Source organism: Apodemus sylvaticus, chromosome X (assembly GCF_947179515.1).
Source record: "Apodemus sylvaticus chromosome X, mApoSyl1.1, whole genome shotgun sequence".
Classification (NCBI taxonomy): Eukaryota; Metazoa; Chordata; class Mammalia; order Rodentia; family Muridae; genus Apodemus; species Apodemus sylvaticus.
Window position 1 is genome coordinate 61,548,443 of NC_067495.1, and position 15,220 is coordinate 61,563,662.

Sequence of the window (15,220 nt, forward strand, 5' to 3'; positions counted from 1 at the left end):
TTTTTCTTAGCAACTAATATTTATCATTTTTTTTTTTTGCCCTCGATTTAAGAATAGATTCTGCAAAGGAAATGGCTTCTCATTGCCAGGCTGCCTGCCTGCCTGCCTGCCTGCTTCCCCCCCACTGCCGCTTGTGTTTGTGTGTGTGTGTGCGCCTGTGTAAGACAAAATGGTTATTCTCTCTGATGCTGGGCACATGGAAACAACACTGTGAATTTGCCTGGTGGCAGTATGCTGGAAAACTGGTGACTAAATATTTCTATGACTTTGGTGTGGGGAATGCAACTGGTCTGCATAAAAAGCTGTGAGTGGCTAAAGGCTTTCCTGCAGTGGCTGCTGCTCTGTCAGTGTAGTTTTGAGAGTTTCTAATGTAGACTGGGATGCTGGCTGTGTCAGGTCTACCACTTGCTGCTCAAGGCCTTCCTTTCAGGAATTGGGTGAAACACCGCTAAGCAATGCCTCCCCAGGCTTATGTTTGATTTGGTTTGCTCAAAACAACAGAGCCCTACCCTAGTAAGCACAGTTTTTCTTCATTTGAACATAAACCTTTAGGTGCTGGTCTAGATAGACCATCAAACATTCTTCATTGAATCCATACTTTTCTTAAATTAAACCTTTGTATTTAAGAGTAAGGGATTGCATGTTGGTAATTGTAAAAACGTATTAAATATGGCTCTTTGGAGGATTGCATCCTGGTGCCTATTTGCAAGGTTGAATAATCTAAATATGTTTGTCTGTTGGCAAAAGCGGCCGAGACTTTGCATGTTGTTGGCTAAGCAACGGTTCATTATTTGGATTTTCTCATAGAATGTGAGGGTGGGGGGGGGTGGGTCAGATCAAACTCTGCAGCCCTGCTGTGCAGACTGGAACAACCATGGAGAGCTAGAACTTCACTGGCCTGAAGTCACTGGAGAAAGTTGCTGAGGATCAGCAAACTATTTAATTTCGAGGTCCACCGGGGACACATATAGTGGTTGTAACAACTGAGGCCTAAGACTAGTTCAGAGTGGAAGGATAACCGGAAAGAAATAACACATAGGGGGTTAGGGAGGGGATGAGAGAAAGAAAGCAGTGGCTAGAAGGAGACTGCAGAGGCGCCATTCCAGTGCACCCTTTGACTACATCGTATTTAGCATGAGAGCTTAAAAATAGCTTTGACTAATTAGAACAGTCAGGATAAGAACTTTTTTCTGCCTTTTAAAATGTTTTAAATGAGATATAAGTCATAATAGCATTCACTTCCCACATGTAGGTCTATAGTTCAGTGACACAGAGTTGTGCCTGTGTTGCCACAGATAAATTTAGAACATTTTCATGATCCTGCATCTCCTTGGAATCCATAAAGAGGGACAGTCATTGGGAAGGTGACAGGCTTAAGGCAGCTGCTTCCCAGTGTCTCTCCCTTGAGCATGGGGGCAGGGGCTGGGTGGCAACATAGACATGCTCCTAAAAAGAAATTTTTGGTATATGTGGCTTGCTTGGTTTGGATAATGTGGTATAGAAATTGGGTCTTTCTTATTGTGCCTAGCACAGATGCTTTACAAAGTGTTTTTACAATGAAGTTTTGGAAATATTAAATAGAAATAGAAGTGCTAAATGACAAGATATTACAGTGAAATATACTTAATCGTTTCAGTTCTGATTGCTCCAAACTGTTCTGGATACCAAAAATCCTACCTGTTAGCTAAAAGTCTCATTAAAATAGAAAATGTAAACAACTGGCATGAGGGAGAGGCTTTCTTGCAGACTATTTTGAAATGGGTCTTATTTCTCACTGGCCCGTGGAACTGCAGCAGCAAGGGAAAGAGGCTTTGGCATTACAACAGTGGAGCTCTCCTACACCTTCCCTGTGCTTACTTGCTCTGTTCCAGCCTCTGCTTATAAATTGACCTAGTGCTTTTGTGGAAAGACCTTTTGTTTTTAGAGTAGAAACCTGACTCTAAATCAATAACTGAGCCAGGAATGGATCATTTAAAGTAGCCCAACTGGGGACTGATCCCTTGTGAGGTTTTGTTTTTTTTGGATTTGGTTTTGGTTTTTGGTTTTTGGTTTTGTTTTTGGATTTGATTTGTTTAGGGGATGTAAATCCACATAGGGTAGAAGTGTGCTAAGTGAGAGAATTCTTTTTCCATTTGAAGGTGCCTAAAACCCCTCCACATAAGCCCTGGAAGAGCTAGGAATCAGGGCTGATGGCATGAAAATTTCTCAGGGTTATTTTATTTTTACAACATTTCCCCATATTTAGGAATGAAGGATGTAAACATTGCTACCTTATCAATATGATCTCCGAGGGCAGAGATTAAACTGCAGCTAGGCAAAGAAAGTTTTGAAACTCCTGCATTCCTAAAGCCAGGCTGAGGCAAGGGCGAAGATGAATCCTCAGAGGAAAAGGTGGATGTCCATCTAGCCTAGAATGGGTAAACAAAATACATTCCAGTTTAAACCGGATTTTTTATTCTACCATAAACCAGAAGAAAGAACTGGTTCTCACAACACTGCTTAACCTTGAAAACATTGAGTAAAACAAGCCAGGCACACCTTTTTAATTCCACCGACACTCCAGAGGCAGGCAGATCTCGGGGGTCCCAAGCCAGCCGGGTTTACATAGTGAGTTCCAGAACAGCTGGGGCTACACAGTGAGACCCTGACTCAAAAACCAAACTAAGACAACACAAACAAAAAGCAACCAGACATATTGCATGATTTCATTTACATAAAATTGGCTATGAGAGGCAAATTAATGGAAGAGAAAGACCTAGGGCTCTAGAGAGGGGAGGAATGGGGGATTTTCTTTATCTCTTTTTAATAGACAAAGAGAGGGCTAAGCTCTGGGAGAGTGATAGGGTTAAGATTGCTTCCTAATGTATCTCCCCTGTACAAGTAGGGCTTGGATGCCACGTCATCTCTGGGCTTCTACCTACTTTGGGGGAGGGGTCCCAAACAGGGTTTCTCTATAGTCCTGGGTGTTCTGGACGTCTACTGTAAACCAGGCTAGCCTCAAACTCACAGAGATTCTCCTGCCTCTGCCTCCCTGTGCTGGGACTAAAGGTGTGTACCACCTCTCCCTGGCTGTACTTTTTGTTTCTTTTTTTGTCTTTGTGTGTTTTTGTTGTGTTGTTTTTGAGGTAAGGTCTCATTACCGAGCTTTGGCTGGCCTGGAATTTGCTGTGTAGATCATGCTGATTGTCAGACCAGATCTTTTTGCTGGTGGGATTAAAGGTGTATGCTACTACACCTTATCTCAGCTTTTCAGTCCTGGTGATCATACAGTCCTGCACCAAAAGAAGTAGTAGTGGGGAAAAGATTTCTGGAAGCATGTGGGAGTCTTTCCTACAGAAGCAAAGTGAGTTCCCACAGGGAGTGGTTTTGTTGGGGAGGGGAGTTGCTTTGCTTAACTGAATAGCAAATGTGACCAGGTTTAGAATATTAATGGTGTAAGTAGGCATTTCTTATTTCTTCAGCTGGAGTTGGGTCATTCCTTTTGAGTACTGGGGATGGTATCTGGGGCCTTATGTGTGCTAACCAGGGGCTGTGGCACTGAATGACACCCCAACCCTGTCATTCATTTTTATGACAACAATTAATTCAAGGCTACACATAAATGGAGTTTAATAGCTTAACCATCATCCCTAAACTTCTTATCCCTCTCAGCCTTAGGCTACCACAAAGCCTTTCTGATGTTTACAAAGTTATTGTTTATTCTGAATTTTTCATATAAGTGAAATTATATGATATGTGGCCTTTTGAGACTGGATCCTTTCACTTAGCACGCGAACAAGGTTAATTTATGTTGTAGCATGTACTGGTACTTTTTTCCTTTTATGGATAAGTAATCTCTCTCTCTCTCTCTCTCTCTCTCTCTCTCTCTCTCTCTCTCTGTCTGTCTCTGTCTCTGTCTCTGTCTGTGTGTGTGTGCGTGCGCGTGTAGTTTTGGAACTGTTATAAATAATACTCCATGAATGTCAATGTGCAATCTTTCAGTGGACATAAACTTGCATATTTCTTGGATATATTCTCTGGATCGAATCTCATTACTATTCCCCCTAAAGAACCGTCCAGGCTGCTCTCCAGTGGGCCTGTCCCATCTCTGCATCCTCCCCAACACCCAACAGTCCTTTTGGTTGTCACCATCCTGCTGGGCGTGAAGTGGTATCTCCCTGTGGTCTTGATTTGCATTCCCCAGTAGTAATGTTGAGCATAGTTTAAGGGCTTATTATTTGTTGTTCAATTTTGCTTTGATTTGGTTCTCACCCTGTTTACAAATTAACTTGAGAATAAATAGGGCCAGGCATGCTATTGCTACAGTGATTAGAAGGAACCAGAGGGTCACTAGCTCTCAGTCTTATCAGCTGAGTGTGCTGGAGGGGTTTGAAGCTTTTGTGAAGATGCTTTAGCTAGAAATGCTGATCTGATAAAAAATAATAGGGTCCACCTTTTTTTAGAATCAGGTTATTGAGATATAATTCACATGCCATAATATGAACATGTCCATCCATTTAAGATATATATTTCAGCTCTTTCTGCAATTTTCAGTTTTTATTACAGTCAATGTTAGAATCCTTTTATCACTCCCAGAAGCCTTGACCCATTAGCAGTCAGTCGTGTTTCCCCCTGGCTCTTTCCCTCCTCATAGCCCTAGGCACCTTCTAAGGTTTTGCATGCAGTTCATGTAAACTTTGCACTATGTGGCCTCTTTGTGCCCAGTTTCTCTTAGTATAACCTCTTCAAGGCTCAGCCATGTCGTGACATGTGGCTGTTCCTCACTGTTTCAGGATGGGATAATAGCGCAGTCTAGGGTTAGAGTCCATTTTGTTTATCTGTTCTTGGGTTGACCGGCGTTTGTGTTCTTTTCGATTTTCTGCTGTTGTGAATACCGCTGTTACAAACATTCCTGAAGAAGTTTTCCTGTGAACAGATGTTTTCAGCTCTCTTGTATTCACACCTAGAAGTCAAATTGCTGTGGGTCAGAAGGTAACAACATTTTTGAGGCACTGCCAGACTTCTTAAAGTGACTACACCCTTTCAGGCCCACCCAGTTTTGTAACCGAGAAGGGAAGGTGCAGCTCTCCTTCCCTACACTTCTGTCCCCTGAAGCTGCGTGTGAGTTTGTGTTGGGCTTTTCCGTATTCTGTGTTTCTGTAGCCCAAGGACATTGGAGTGAAATTTGGCATGGTGTTTTGAACCTAGCTAGACAGGTGCTTTCTTGTCCTTGCTAGATGGTATGAGTCAAAATCTTAGGAGCTTTGCTCTTTGTAAAATATCAGATCTTCCTGCTAGGTGGAAAGATTACAATGATATGTAGTAATAAGAATAGGTTATTTCTTAATGTAATTATAGAGTTTGACGGCTTCTTTTTTTTTTTTTTTTTGTCTATTGTGTTAGGTGTTGAAATCTCGACCTTGATATTGATACTGATGTTTAAAAAAACACAAAAAACCAACACTAGTATATTCTACAACAGGGTAAATGTTCTGTTGCTTTAAACAGAGGAACAGAAGGAGAATAATTTGGGACTGCCACTGTCACTGAAATTAAAAGTACTGCTTTTGCTACTCTTGTGTAAGATACATGCACACACACATGTACACCCACACGTACATATCTATTAGCACAATATATAGACATTAGACTCCTACATTGATGATATAGAGCTCCTGTATTATCTATCTATATCAGAGAAGCCAAGCTCCTGAGATCAACTTCTGAGTTTTCTCTAAATGAATAAAAATTCTTAACTCTCAGACTCAGTTTCCTCGAGTCTAAAATGAGATTATATAAAATGTGATATGTTTCCTAGCTAAAATTCTGTGTTAGATAAGTGGAAGTGAGATTTTAATTTGATTTATGAATTTTTGTTTGTACTTATTAAATCACACGGTCTTGAACTAATAACCGCTTTGCTCTAATAAAGGTTCCCATCCTCCCCTCTTTCTTGAGCTAGGCTTTTATCCTCTTGAAAAAGGCTTCTGCTCGCTTTTCACTGAATTCACAGCTCCTTTAAAAGTAGAGGCCCCAGAGATTTTTTGAATTCTCTGTTTGACAAAATTGAGTTATGAAATATTTTGTTAGATAAAAAAATGAAGATAACATGTTTTGTATAAATATGTACTTTAAGGATTTGGATTTCAAAAAAGAGAAAGAATTTTGTAAATGTGGGGTTAAATTCCAAACTGGATTTTCCAGTGTTTTATAACTGCCCCAAAGAAGAAAGTGGTGAGCACCAAAGCCAGGCAGGGCTGCTGCATGCTGGGTCAGAAAAGTATGGCTGTGGCAGATGGAGATTTCAGTAAAGCACTAAACGCCTGGGTAATAACGCTTATGTGTTCATGTGGATTTGTTTGCATTTAGTTGCTAAGTTAAGAGCAGTGTAGACTGAAATTTCTAGTGCAAGTACACCCTGGCATTGCCCTGGTATGCTGTTGGTATGTTCAGTGTGTCTCCTAATTCAGATCCCTCATGTTTTATTCCTGGATATAAAAATATTAGAGCCAGGCAGTGGTGGCGCACGCCTGTAATCCCAGCACTTGGGAGGCAGAGGCAGGCGGATTTCTGAGTTCAAGGCCAGCCTGGTCTACAGAGTGAGTTCCAGGACAGCCAGGGCTACACAGAGAAACTCTATCTAGAAAAAACCAAATCCAAAAAAAAGTTATTAGATTTACATATAATTGCAAAGTTAGAAAATACGAAGTCAAAAGTTCAAATCAAGTCACTGGTGCATGCACACCTTTGTATATTTCTTTTCAAACCATATATATTTATATTTTATATATCATGCAATGTGTCTGTAGCTTTAAAAATGGGATTATTAGATTGAGGCAGTTTTTACATTCTTTTCCATTATTTAAACATCATGAATATTTTCTTAGGTCATTATATATTATGTGAAAAGACATTTGAGGTAGTTAATAAATAGTCCCTCATGTGTATGCCATAATTCAGGTAACCATTCTTCTGTTACTGGCTATGGATATTCAGGGTTTTTTTTACCCCAAGATTTTGTTCTTCTAAAAATGCCTTAATGAATATCCTTGTACAAGGTTTCTTTGAATCTATAATTATTTCCTGAGAATATGTTCCCTCAAATGGAATTATTCATTTAAAGGATATGAACATGTTTAATGCTTTTGGTGCATTTTTTTTCAAATTAGCTTTTACCTCGGCAGGCGGTATAAGGTTCCCCCCCCCAAAAAAAAAACCTTCTTGTTAATGTGGAGTAATTTTATTTATTTTCATTCTTTTGGCAGTTTTTTACATGCATAGAATGAATCTCAACCTTTGCCACCCCTAGCACTCTTTCCCTCCCCTCCCCTCCCCTGCTGAACCCTTTCATGTCCTTTCGCTTGTGGCCCCCACTGTGTTTAATTAGAGTTCCTTGCGTGAACATGGGTGGGAGGTTATTTACTGGAGCACGGGCAACTTATCATCAATCACTACAACATTAAAGAAAGTGACACCCCTTCCCTGTGCCACCGTTAATTGGCAATAGCTCCTTGTGGGACTGGGGCTTCAAGAGCCCTTCCCCCTTCCAGGGTGCGGCTCTTGTGTAGATAAGCAGGGTTGCAGGGAGTTTGTTCGTGAAGTGCTCATGCCTTTTGTGCAGCATGCCTCTGCCCCCAGGTCTTCCACCCTTTCACCCCACCTTGATATACCCACGCCTTGCAAGTGGGTTATGGTTCTGTCGCAGTTAGGGCTGATCTTTAACTTCCGTTACTCTCAGCACTTCTATCAGTTAGGAGTCTCTCCATTAACCCCCCTCCAGTGCAGTAAGAAGCTTTTCTGATGAACTCTGAGAACAGTACTGACTTATGGACATAAACATGAGTGCTCCAAAGGCTGATTGAACACGTGTTCATCCAGGAAAAAAAAAGATAGGGCCTGTGCTCTCTCCAGCCACTAGCTCTTGACCAGGTTTACAGTACTAGGCATGGATTCCCAGTGTTGAGTGGGCCTCATCTCCACTCACAAAGTGTTAATGACCCCACAGTATTCGTGCCATTATTGCACTAATGGGTTCATCTTGCCAAGCTGGTCCTTAGTGTAGCTTACAGGGCTCACAGCTGGGTTGAGATGGTTGATAACCTCTCCTGTAGCAGCCTGGGTAGCCCTTTCTAGTGCTATGAAAACTAGCCAGCTAGCAAGGAGCCATCAACTCAGCTCCAGCTTCATTTCTCCATGTCCTGTGACTAAAGTGTGTGGTATCTTCAGCAGTAGGATCTTACCGTCCAGTTCTGGTGGGTAACCAACAAGGCCAACAGCTTGTATCGCTTTGGGGGCCTGCGGGGCCTCTCCGACCGTCAATTTACAGGGTGTCATCCCACATCTGCCCCTGGGGTTTGCTTTAATAATTTATGGCTTCTGCGTTAGGTTTCTATTTATGTGATAAAGACCTTGGCTAAATACAACTTGAGGAAGAAAGGGTTTATTTCACCTTACAATTCGCATATCACACTCTTATCACTAAGGTAAGTCAGGGTTGGAACCTGATGGCAGGAACTTGAATCAGGGACCATGGAGAAAACTCTTGCTGGCTTGTTAGGCCTGCTTTCATTCATATGCATATGCCTACGTATACATATATGTGTGAGTGTTTATATATATATATATATATATATATATATATATATATATATATATATATATATATATATATATATATATATATATATATATATATATATGCGGGGTGGGGGGTGTACACAGACACACACACACACACACACACACACACACACACACACACACACACGGTTTCTCTGTGTAGCCTTGCTTGTCCTGGAACCCTCTCTATAGATCAGGATGCCCCTGAACTCAGATATCTGCCTGCCTCTGCCTCCTGAGTGCTGGGATTCAAGGCTTCCACCACCACCCCTGCTACTGTCACCACAGCCACCGCCACCACCTTTCTTTTATATTTATATTTTGTGTAAGAATCTCCAAAGGGGCAGAAGAGGGCATCAGGCAGGTTCCTTTTACTGCAGTAACAGATGGTTGTCAGATGCCGGAGTGTGGGCTGGGGATTGAACCTAAGAGCAGTCAGTGCTCTTAGCCACTGAGCCATTGCTCCAGCCACCAGTTTGCTTTCATTTACACTCCAGGACCATCTGCCCGGGGCTAGCACCACCCACAATCGGCTGGGTCCTCCTGCATCAATCATTAATTAAGAAAATGCCCTACAGGCTTGCCTGCAGGCCAGTCTTTTGGAGACATTTTTTCCATTGAGGTTCCCAACTCTCAGATGACTAGCTTATGTCAAGTTGACAAACAAACAAAACACAGCAAGATAGTTTCTATGAACACTTGAGAGGCAGAAGTGTGCAAGTCCCTGAGTTAAGGCCATCCTGGTCTAGGAAGGGAGTTGCTAGGCAGGAGTACAAAACAAAAAAATAACCTGGGGCGTCTGGGAGAAACATTTCACTATGCAGGGCAGGATACCTCCATTTTAAGTCTTTTTAAAATTATATTTTAATAAGCTTATAAAATAGTTGGTTCCTTATGGCTTTTTCATAATCCTTAGTGTCGGTTACCCACTTCCCACCCCTCTCCTACCATGCCTTTCACCCCTGGCAGTCTCGTTTCCATTTTCCTATCCCTTGAGTTTTATAATCCTCCATCCCTGGCTTTGAGGTCTCCCGCCACCTTCCCTTCTCTCTAATGTTTTTGTCTAACTTCCCAGCCTCTATCTGTACCTGGTGCCCTTTATTAGAGATCCTGCACACATTTCATACATAGCAAACCCTATTTGATGAATACCTTTTTGTTAGTAGTAGAATTAGTCTAGGTGTGATGGAGCAAGCCTTCATCCTAGCACTCAGGAGGTCCAAGGCTGCCCTGAGCTACACAGCTAGATTATGACTCAAAACCAAGCGCTGGGGTTAAGGTGGGAAGGCACTTCCCTATCGTGTATAAGGCCCTGGGTCTGGTTCCCAGCACTGGATGGAAGAAACAAAAGTGGGTAATAGAACTGGACATTTGTGTCTGTTTATTGATTATTGTTGTCCTGTGGTTGTGGTTATATCTTTTTGAGACATGTGGAATGCCTCATGTAGTCTAGGCAGGCTATAATCTCGAGTCTCCTGAGTGCTAGGATTTATAGATCACACAGCCACACATGTGGGTATCATCTCTTGCACCCCTCCCCAAGTGCCTGTTTATGCCCTTTCTTTACTCCCTGTTGTGGTGCCTATATTAATGGTTTAATATAGGTGAATTACGAGTTCTTTGTTAGATATATTGCAAAGGCTTTTGTACTTTGATTTTTTATTGTTTATTAATTATTTCAGTGGTGGGAATCAAATCCCAAAGCCTCACATAAGCTAGGCAAACTACTACTGAGCTACCCTTCCTGACCCTTTCTGTTTGAGACAGGGTATTGCTGTGTAGACTGGGCAGACTTTGAACTCAACTATCCTGCCTCAGCTCCCTATGTGCTAGGATTACAAATGAGCTTTCGTTCAGGGTTTCCTGCTCATGCTTTTGGTCTGTATTGAGAGATCTTGAAGGGCCTTTCCTAGTCTGAGAGAAAATAAAGGCCCCACTGTGTTTTCTTGTGGTTACTTAATGTTTTTGTTTCACATTTAAAGCCATTGACTTGAAGTCTTACCTTTATTACCAAAATTATTTTATAATCTCATAATTTGGATTTGGGGGTTTCTTACTTCTCTCATGGTTTACCTTGGACTACCGACTGTTTTATAAAGAAATTACTTGAAAGCAACCACAGATATTTTAGCAACTATAAACTAGAGGAGAGGGGTCTTTTTCTAGGTCCCTTTTTCTCTGGTTTCCTTTTACAGAAATTTGACCTAAAAGAGATTCAGATGATACTACAGTAAAGATTTTTGGAGAGTTTGTGACTCTTGGGGGAGTATTACTGTGAAGGGCATTTGCATCTGGATCGTTGACCTGGTAAAATATAGAAATTGGTTATATTAACTTAGATTGGCAAGCTTCATCATAAGCTGTATGTATTTTATGTTCATCATGAGGCAGCATCACCATTAAGTGTAGAAGATTGTTCTGAGAATGTCTTTTTGGTACTGAGAGCACAGAGAAGGTAGAATTCTGCCTTCGTTCTCAGGTTTTCTGTAAGAGAGGACCTGCCTTGTGTGGCCTGTCCATATACTTTGACTTGTGGGTTAAGGTAGCTAAACACTTGGTAATCTTTCATGGAGGCATGCTATGTGAAATTTCCTTTGAAGCAGGGAGAAAGCCCTGTTTGAAGCTTTTCCCCACTCTGGCTGCTTGATGGATGTGAAAGCGAGGTACTTTTGTACTCATTTCCGACCAGGTGGCTGAGTGTAATAAAGCCTTTAGTGAGTATAGCACTTTCACCTAAACAGCCAGCTCTTCCCTTCCTTCCTTCTTCCTCACTTCTTGGGGAGACAGACAGACAGACAGACACACACACACACACACACACACACACACACACACACAGACACACTCACTCACTCACCAACACCAACACTGCCAACACCAACAAAAAACCTGCATACAGTCTGTAGGGAAAACTGGAATTTTATAGCATTTTTGTTTTCTGTTTTATTCTTGGAGTTCTTCACAGTGCTCTCCAGAGCCTTGGCTGAGTGTGTGTGTGTTGCTGAGGAAGTCCATTGTGACAGTTCAGGGACCAGAACAGGCTTCGGTTTAGGGTTAGTCATAATTTCGAGTCATTGTTCTAAGGGTAAAGCTGGAATTATTTTTCCTTAAGCAATATTTGTCCATGTGGAAGCTGTTTGTCACTTCTGCTGGTTTATATACCCTTGGGATTTTTTTTGCAGTTTATATATTTTGTTTATTTAAATGCAGAGAGTTTGAGGTTATTTGTAGATTTTTAAATAAATAAATTTAGTTGTTAAATAAATTAAATTAGATTATCCTAGGTTTGATTCTTCATGAACCTTATTGATTTTTCTTAAAATCATAGTGTTATAATTAGAATAGACTTTCAAAAATTGTTTAGCTTTAGAGATGTTGAGTTCTTGAAGTTGTGGGCCCATAATGAGAAACTAACCCAAGTTTTCTTAATTGTATAGAGGCAAGTTGTGTACTTTTTGGCAATTCATGCATGCTGTACTTAGAGGTTTCTTGTTGCTATTGTTTTGGGACATGTAACATTATAGCCCAGGCTGGCCTGGAACTCACTGTACAGACCAGGCTAGTCTTGACATTGAGGCAATCCTGTATCTTGACCTCCTGCGTATAGGATTACAGGTGTATGCCACCATGTCTGGCTTGATAATATGTATCAAGTATTTTCATCGACTTCTTTAGTTCCATCCGTTTATTTTGAAGGTATGAAGAGCTGTAGCATTTCCATAGGTGCTTGTAATTCACATGATCCCAAAGGTTCATACTCCAAAGGCGCCATTAGAAGGCTGAAACAGTTTACACTCATCAGAATCTGTGCCTCTTTGTGGAGCTTGTAACTTTATTTTCACCAGTGCTCTGTAATTTTTTACAATTGGTGAGTCCTTAAAGCCTTGGGGGCAGCTCAGCAATGGCAAATGAGAACTATGTGAGTTTGAGATCTGAACGATGCACTTCCATAGGAACTGATGAGCCCTTTGGGGGAGCTGTTGATTCATTCCAAACATGAGCTGGGTTGGATTCAGCCTTGCCTTCTCTACTCAGCATTCTGTGGGACCTCAAGGTCAGAAAGTTCATATTCTCTCTTCCTACACCTCTTTCCTCTCTTCCTCCTCCTTCCCCCACCTCTCCTCCCTATGGACTTAAATGTCACTTCTCCCAGGAAGAACTTTGTTGAACTCTATCTCCCCAAGTAGATTGGCTCATTCTTTCTAAATCTCCCTCTACTGTTTAGTCATTGCAGTTTTAAAGGTTGCAATTGAAATTGTAATTAAGTAGTTGTTTGTTGATATGATTGCAATTTATAGAGACTGTTTTGATTACTGGTATATTCTCTACAGCAAACACAGTGACTGGTATGCAGTAGATACTTGGTAAATACCTGAATAAATACATGAATGGATAAAACTTGTACAGTGATGAAGGAATGCTGTTGAAGGGCACAAAGAATGTTTGGCTTCAGGCAGTGAAAAATCAATGCCGGAGCAGGGCCTAGCAGATATGAATGAATGGTGTTCAAGGGTCCCAGGTCTGAGAGTTCAGGAGCATTTGTGGAATGAGAAACAGGGAGATAATATGCAGGAATGGTAGAGCAGTCCTTGAATGTTTACTTCAGACATTAAGGTAAGATTCTTTAGTTGCTGTGATTGTACATACTTGGATGGGATAGGGAAGTCTAGAAACTGTAGTTTTATGGTGTCCAAATAAGGATCTAAAGACTAGTTACCACAATAGAGCAGTGGCCCAGAGGAAAAGAGATGACAGAGTGTGACCTAAGTCACGGCAGAGGCAATGTGACCTAAGTCATGGCTGGGGGGCAGAGATAAAACATTATGACGCTGGTGTCATAGCACATACTTGTAGTTCCAGCTATTCAGGAGGTTAGGGCCGGAGGGTCTTCTGAGACCTGGATTTTCAGTAGGCCTGGGCAACAGAGACTGCACTTTATAGAAACTAAAATAGTCAAGAGAAAACGAAGAAGTTAAATCAACAGAAAAGCAGTAGCTGTGAAAGTGAGAAATGGAGTGAGGACATGATTGATCAAGAAGATCAGAACTTGAAACATACTGGCTGTGCACAGAAAAGCAGGGTGTTAGTCATAGTAAGGGGACATGTTAGTGTAAGGAAAGAAAGGCTTGGGTTTCAGGTAGGAGAAGGCACGGTGGATAGTCAAAGGTAGTACTAGATACTTGTAAAGGCAGGTAGACCATCTTATAAGTAGTGGCTGAAACGGACTTAACAGTACCCGGAAGGAGGAGACGGAGGCCTGTGACCTAGGCCCTCCATGCTAGAGTACCAGCAACTACCCTTTGCACTACTGTGCAGAGAACATTACGTCCCCTTTCTGTCTTATCCTTTCCATACTTCATCTTAACCAAAAGGCCAGGAAATGGTTGTCTGTTCCAGAGTAAAATCTTGGCTTCACTTTTGCATAACTGAAAGGCTCATTAAAGTCTAGTCCCCAAACAAAAGGTTTCCCAAACAAAGGATCAGTCTGTCCTCAAAAGTCAATTTTGCCTCTACTACAGAAACCAGAAAGCTTCTGGAAGCTTCCAAATATCATTTTCTCTTTACAGTCAGAAAGGCTTCAGAATGGTTTCAGAATGTTGGGGTTTTATATAGTAGTTACAATCAAAATTTTGCTTTTTTGTAGTGCTGAGATAAATTCAGGGTCACATGCTTGACAGGCAAGTGTGCTACCACTGTCCTGCACCTTCCCTTAGCTCTGTGAGTGTGTATTGATTGTACATTTGACTCTGCACTTTCACATTTAGAGATCTATGCTTCAGACAGATTCATACAAGTATACAATGCAGCATTGATTGAACATTAAAAAATGTAGGCTGTATGTGTCGGTACACACCAATATTCCCACCTCTCAGAGTCTGAGAGGCACAGTACCATGAAGTGCAGCTCAGCCTGGGTTGTACAGCAAGTGAACACTAGGTTATCCTGGCTATATAGCAAGAGCCCCATCTCCATGAGCAAACAGTTTAAATGTACATTGACCAGGAAATGGCTGAATAAGATTCATTATGTCCTCTCTAATATGCAGTACGAGGTGGCCATTAATATGTATGTGGTCTTTATTTGTGTGCTGATGTGAATCGGTTTCTATGACACCAGAGAGTGAAAACAAGTATGGGTGTCAATCTGTCTGAGCTGTGAATACATGGATATGTATGGAGGGAAGCCTGGGAAGACACACATGAGAAATACTAACAGTCATTGCTTCCAAATAGCGGAAGGAGGGAAACAAACAGGAATTTCTAAATTAAAAACTGGAAACAGAGTTTGAAAGTCAGGGGCTGGGCTTGTGGCTCAGTGGTAGAGGGCCTACCTAGCATGCATGAAGCCCTGGGTTTGAGCATCAGTGCTGCACATTTTTACAAATACATCATGTGTTACTTTTGTGGGTTTTTTTGCAGTTGAAAGGCATCTACTGGAGGTGAAGAATCACATATATTTAACAGACAAAGCAGGATGGGCACTCAGAAACCTGAAGAAGCTATTGTAATTTTTGAAAACCTTCTCAGACACATTGGGCAATGGCCTCTTTGGTGTTGTCCTTTTGTGGATTTGGGATTGTATTATCAAACTTTTTGGGGGAGCATACCATCCCTCTTGCCCT

At 41.5% G+C, this 15,220-nt stretch overlaps 1 protein-coding gene across 3 annotated transcripts in view; it reads left to right on the forward strand.

Moving 5' to 3' along the window:
- Window positions 1–15,220, forward strand: part of Dlg3 (discs large MAGUK scaffold protein 3) — a 51,031-nt gene that overhangs the window by 10,290 nt on the left and 25,521 nt on the right. The window lies entirely within an intron of this gene.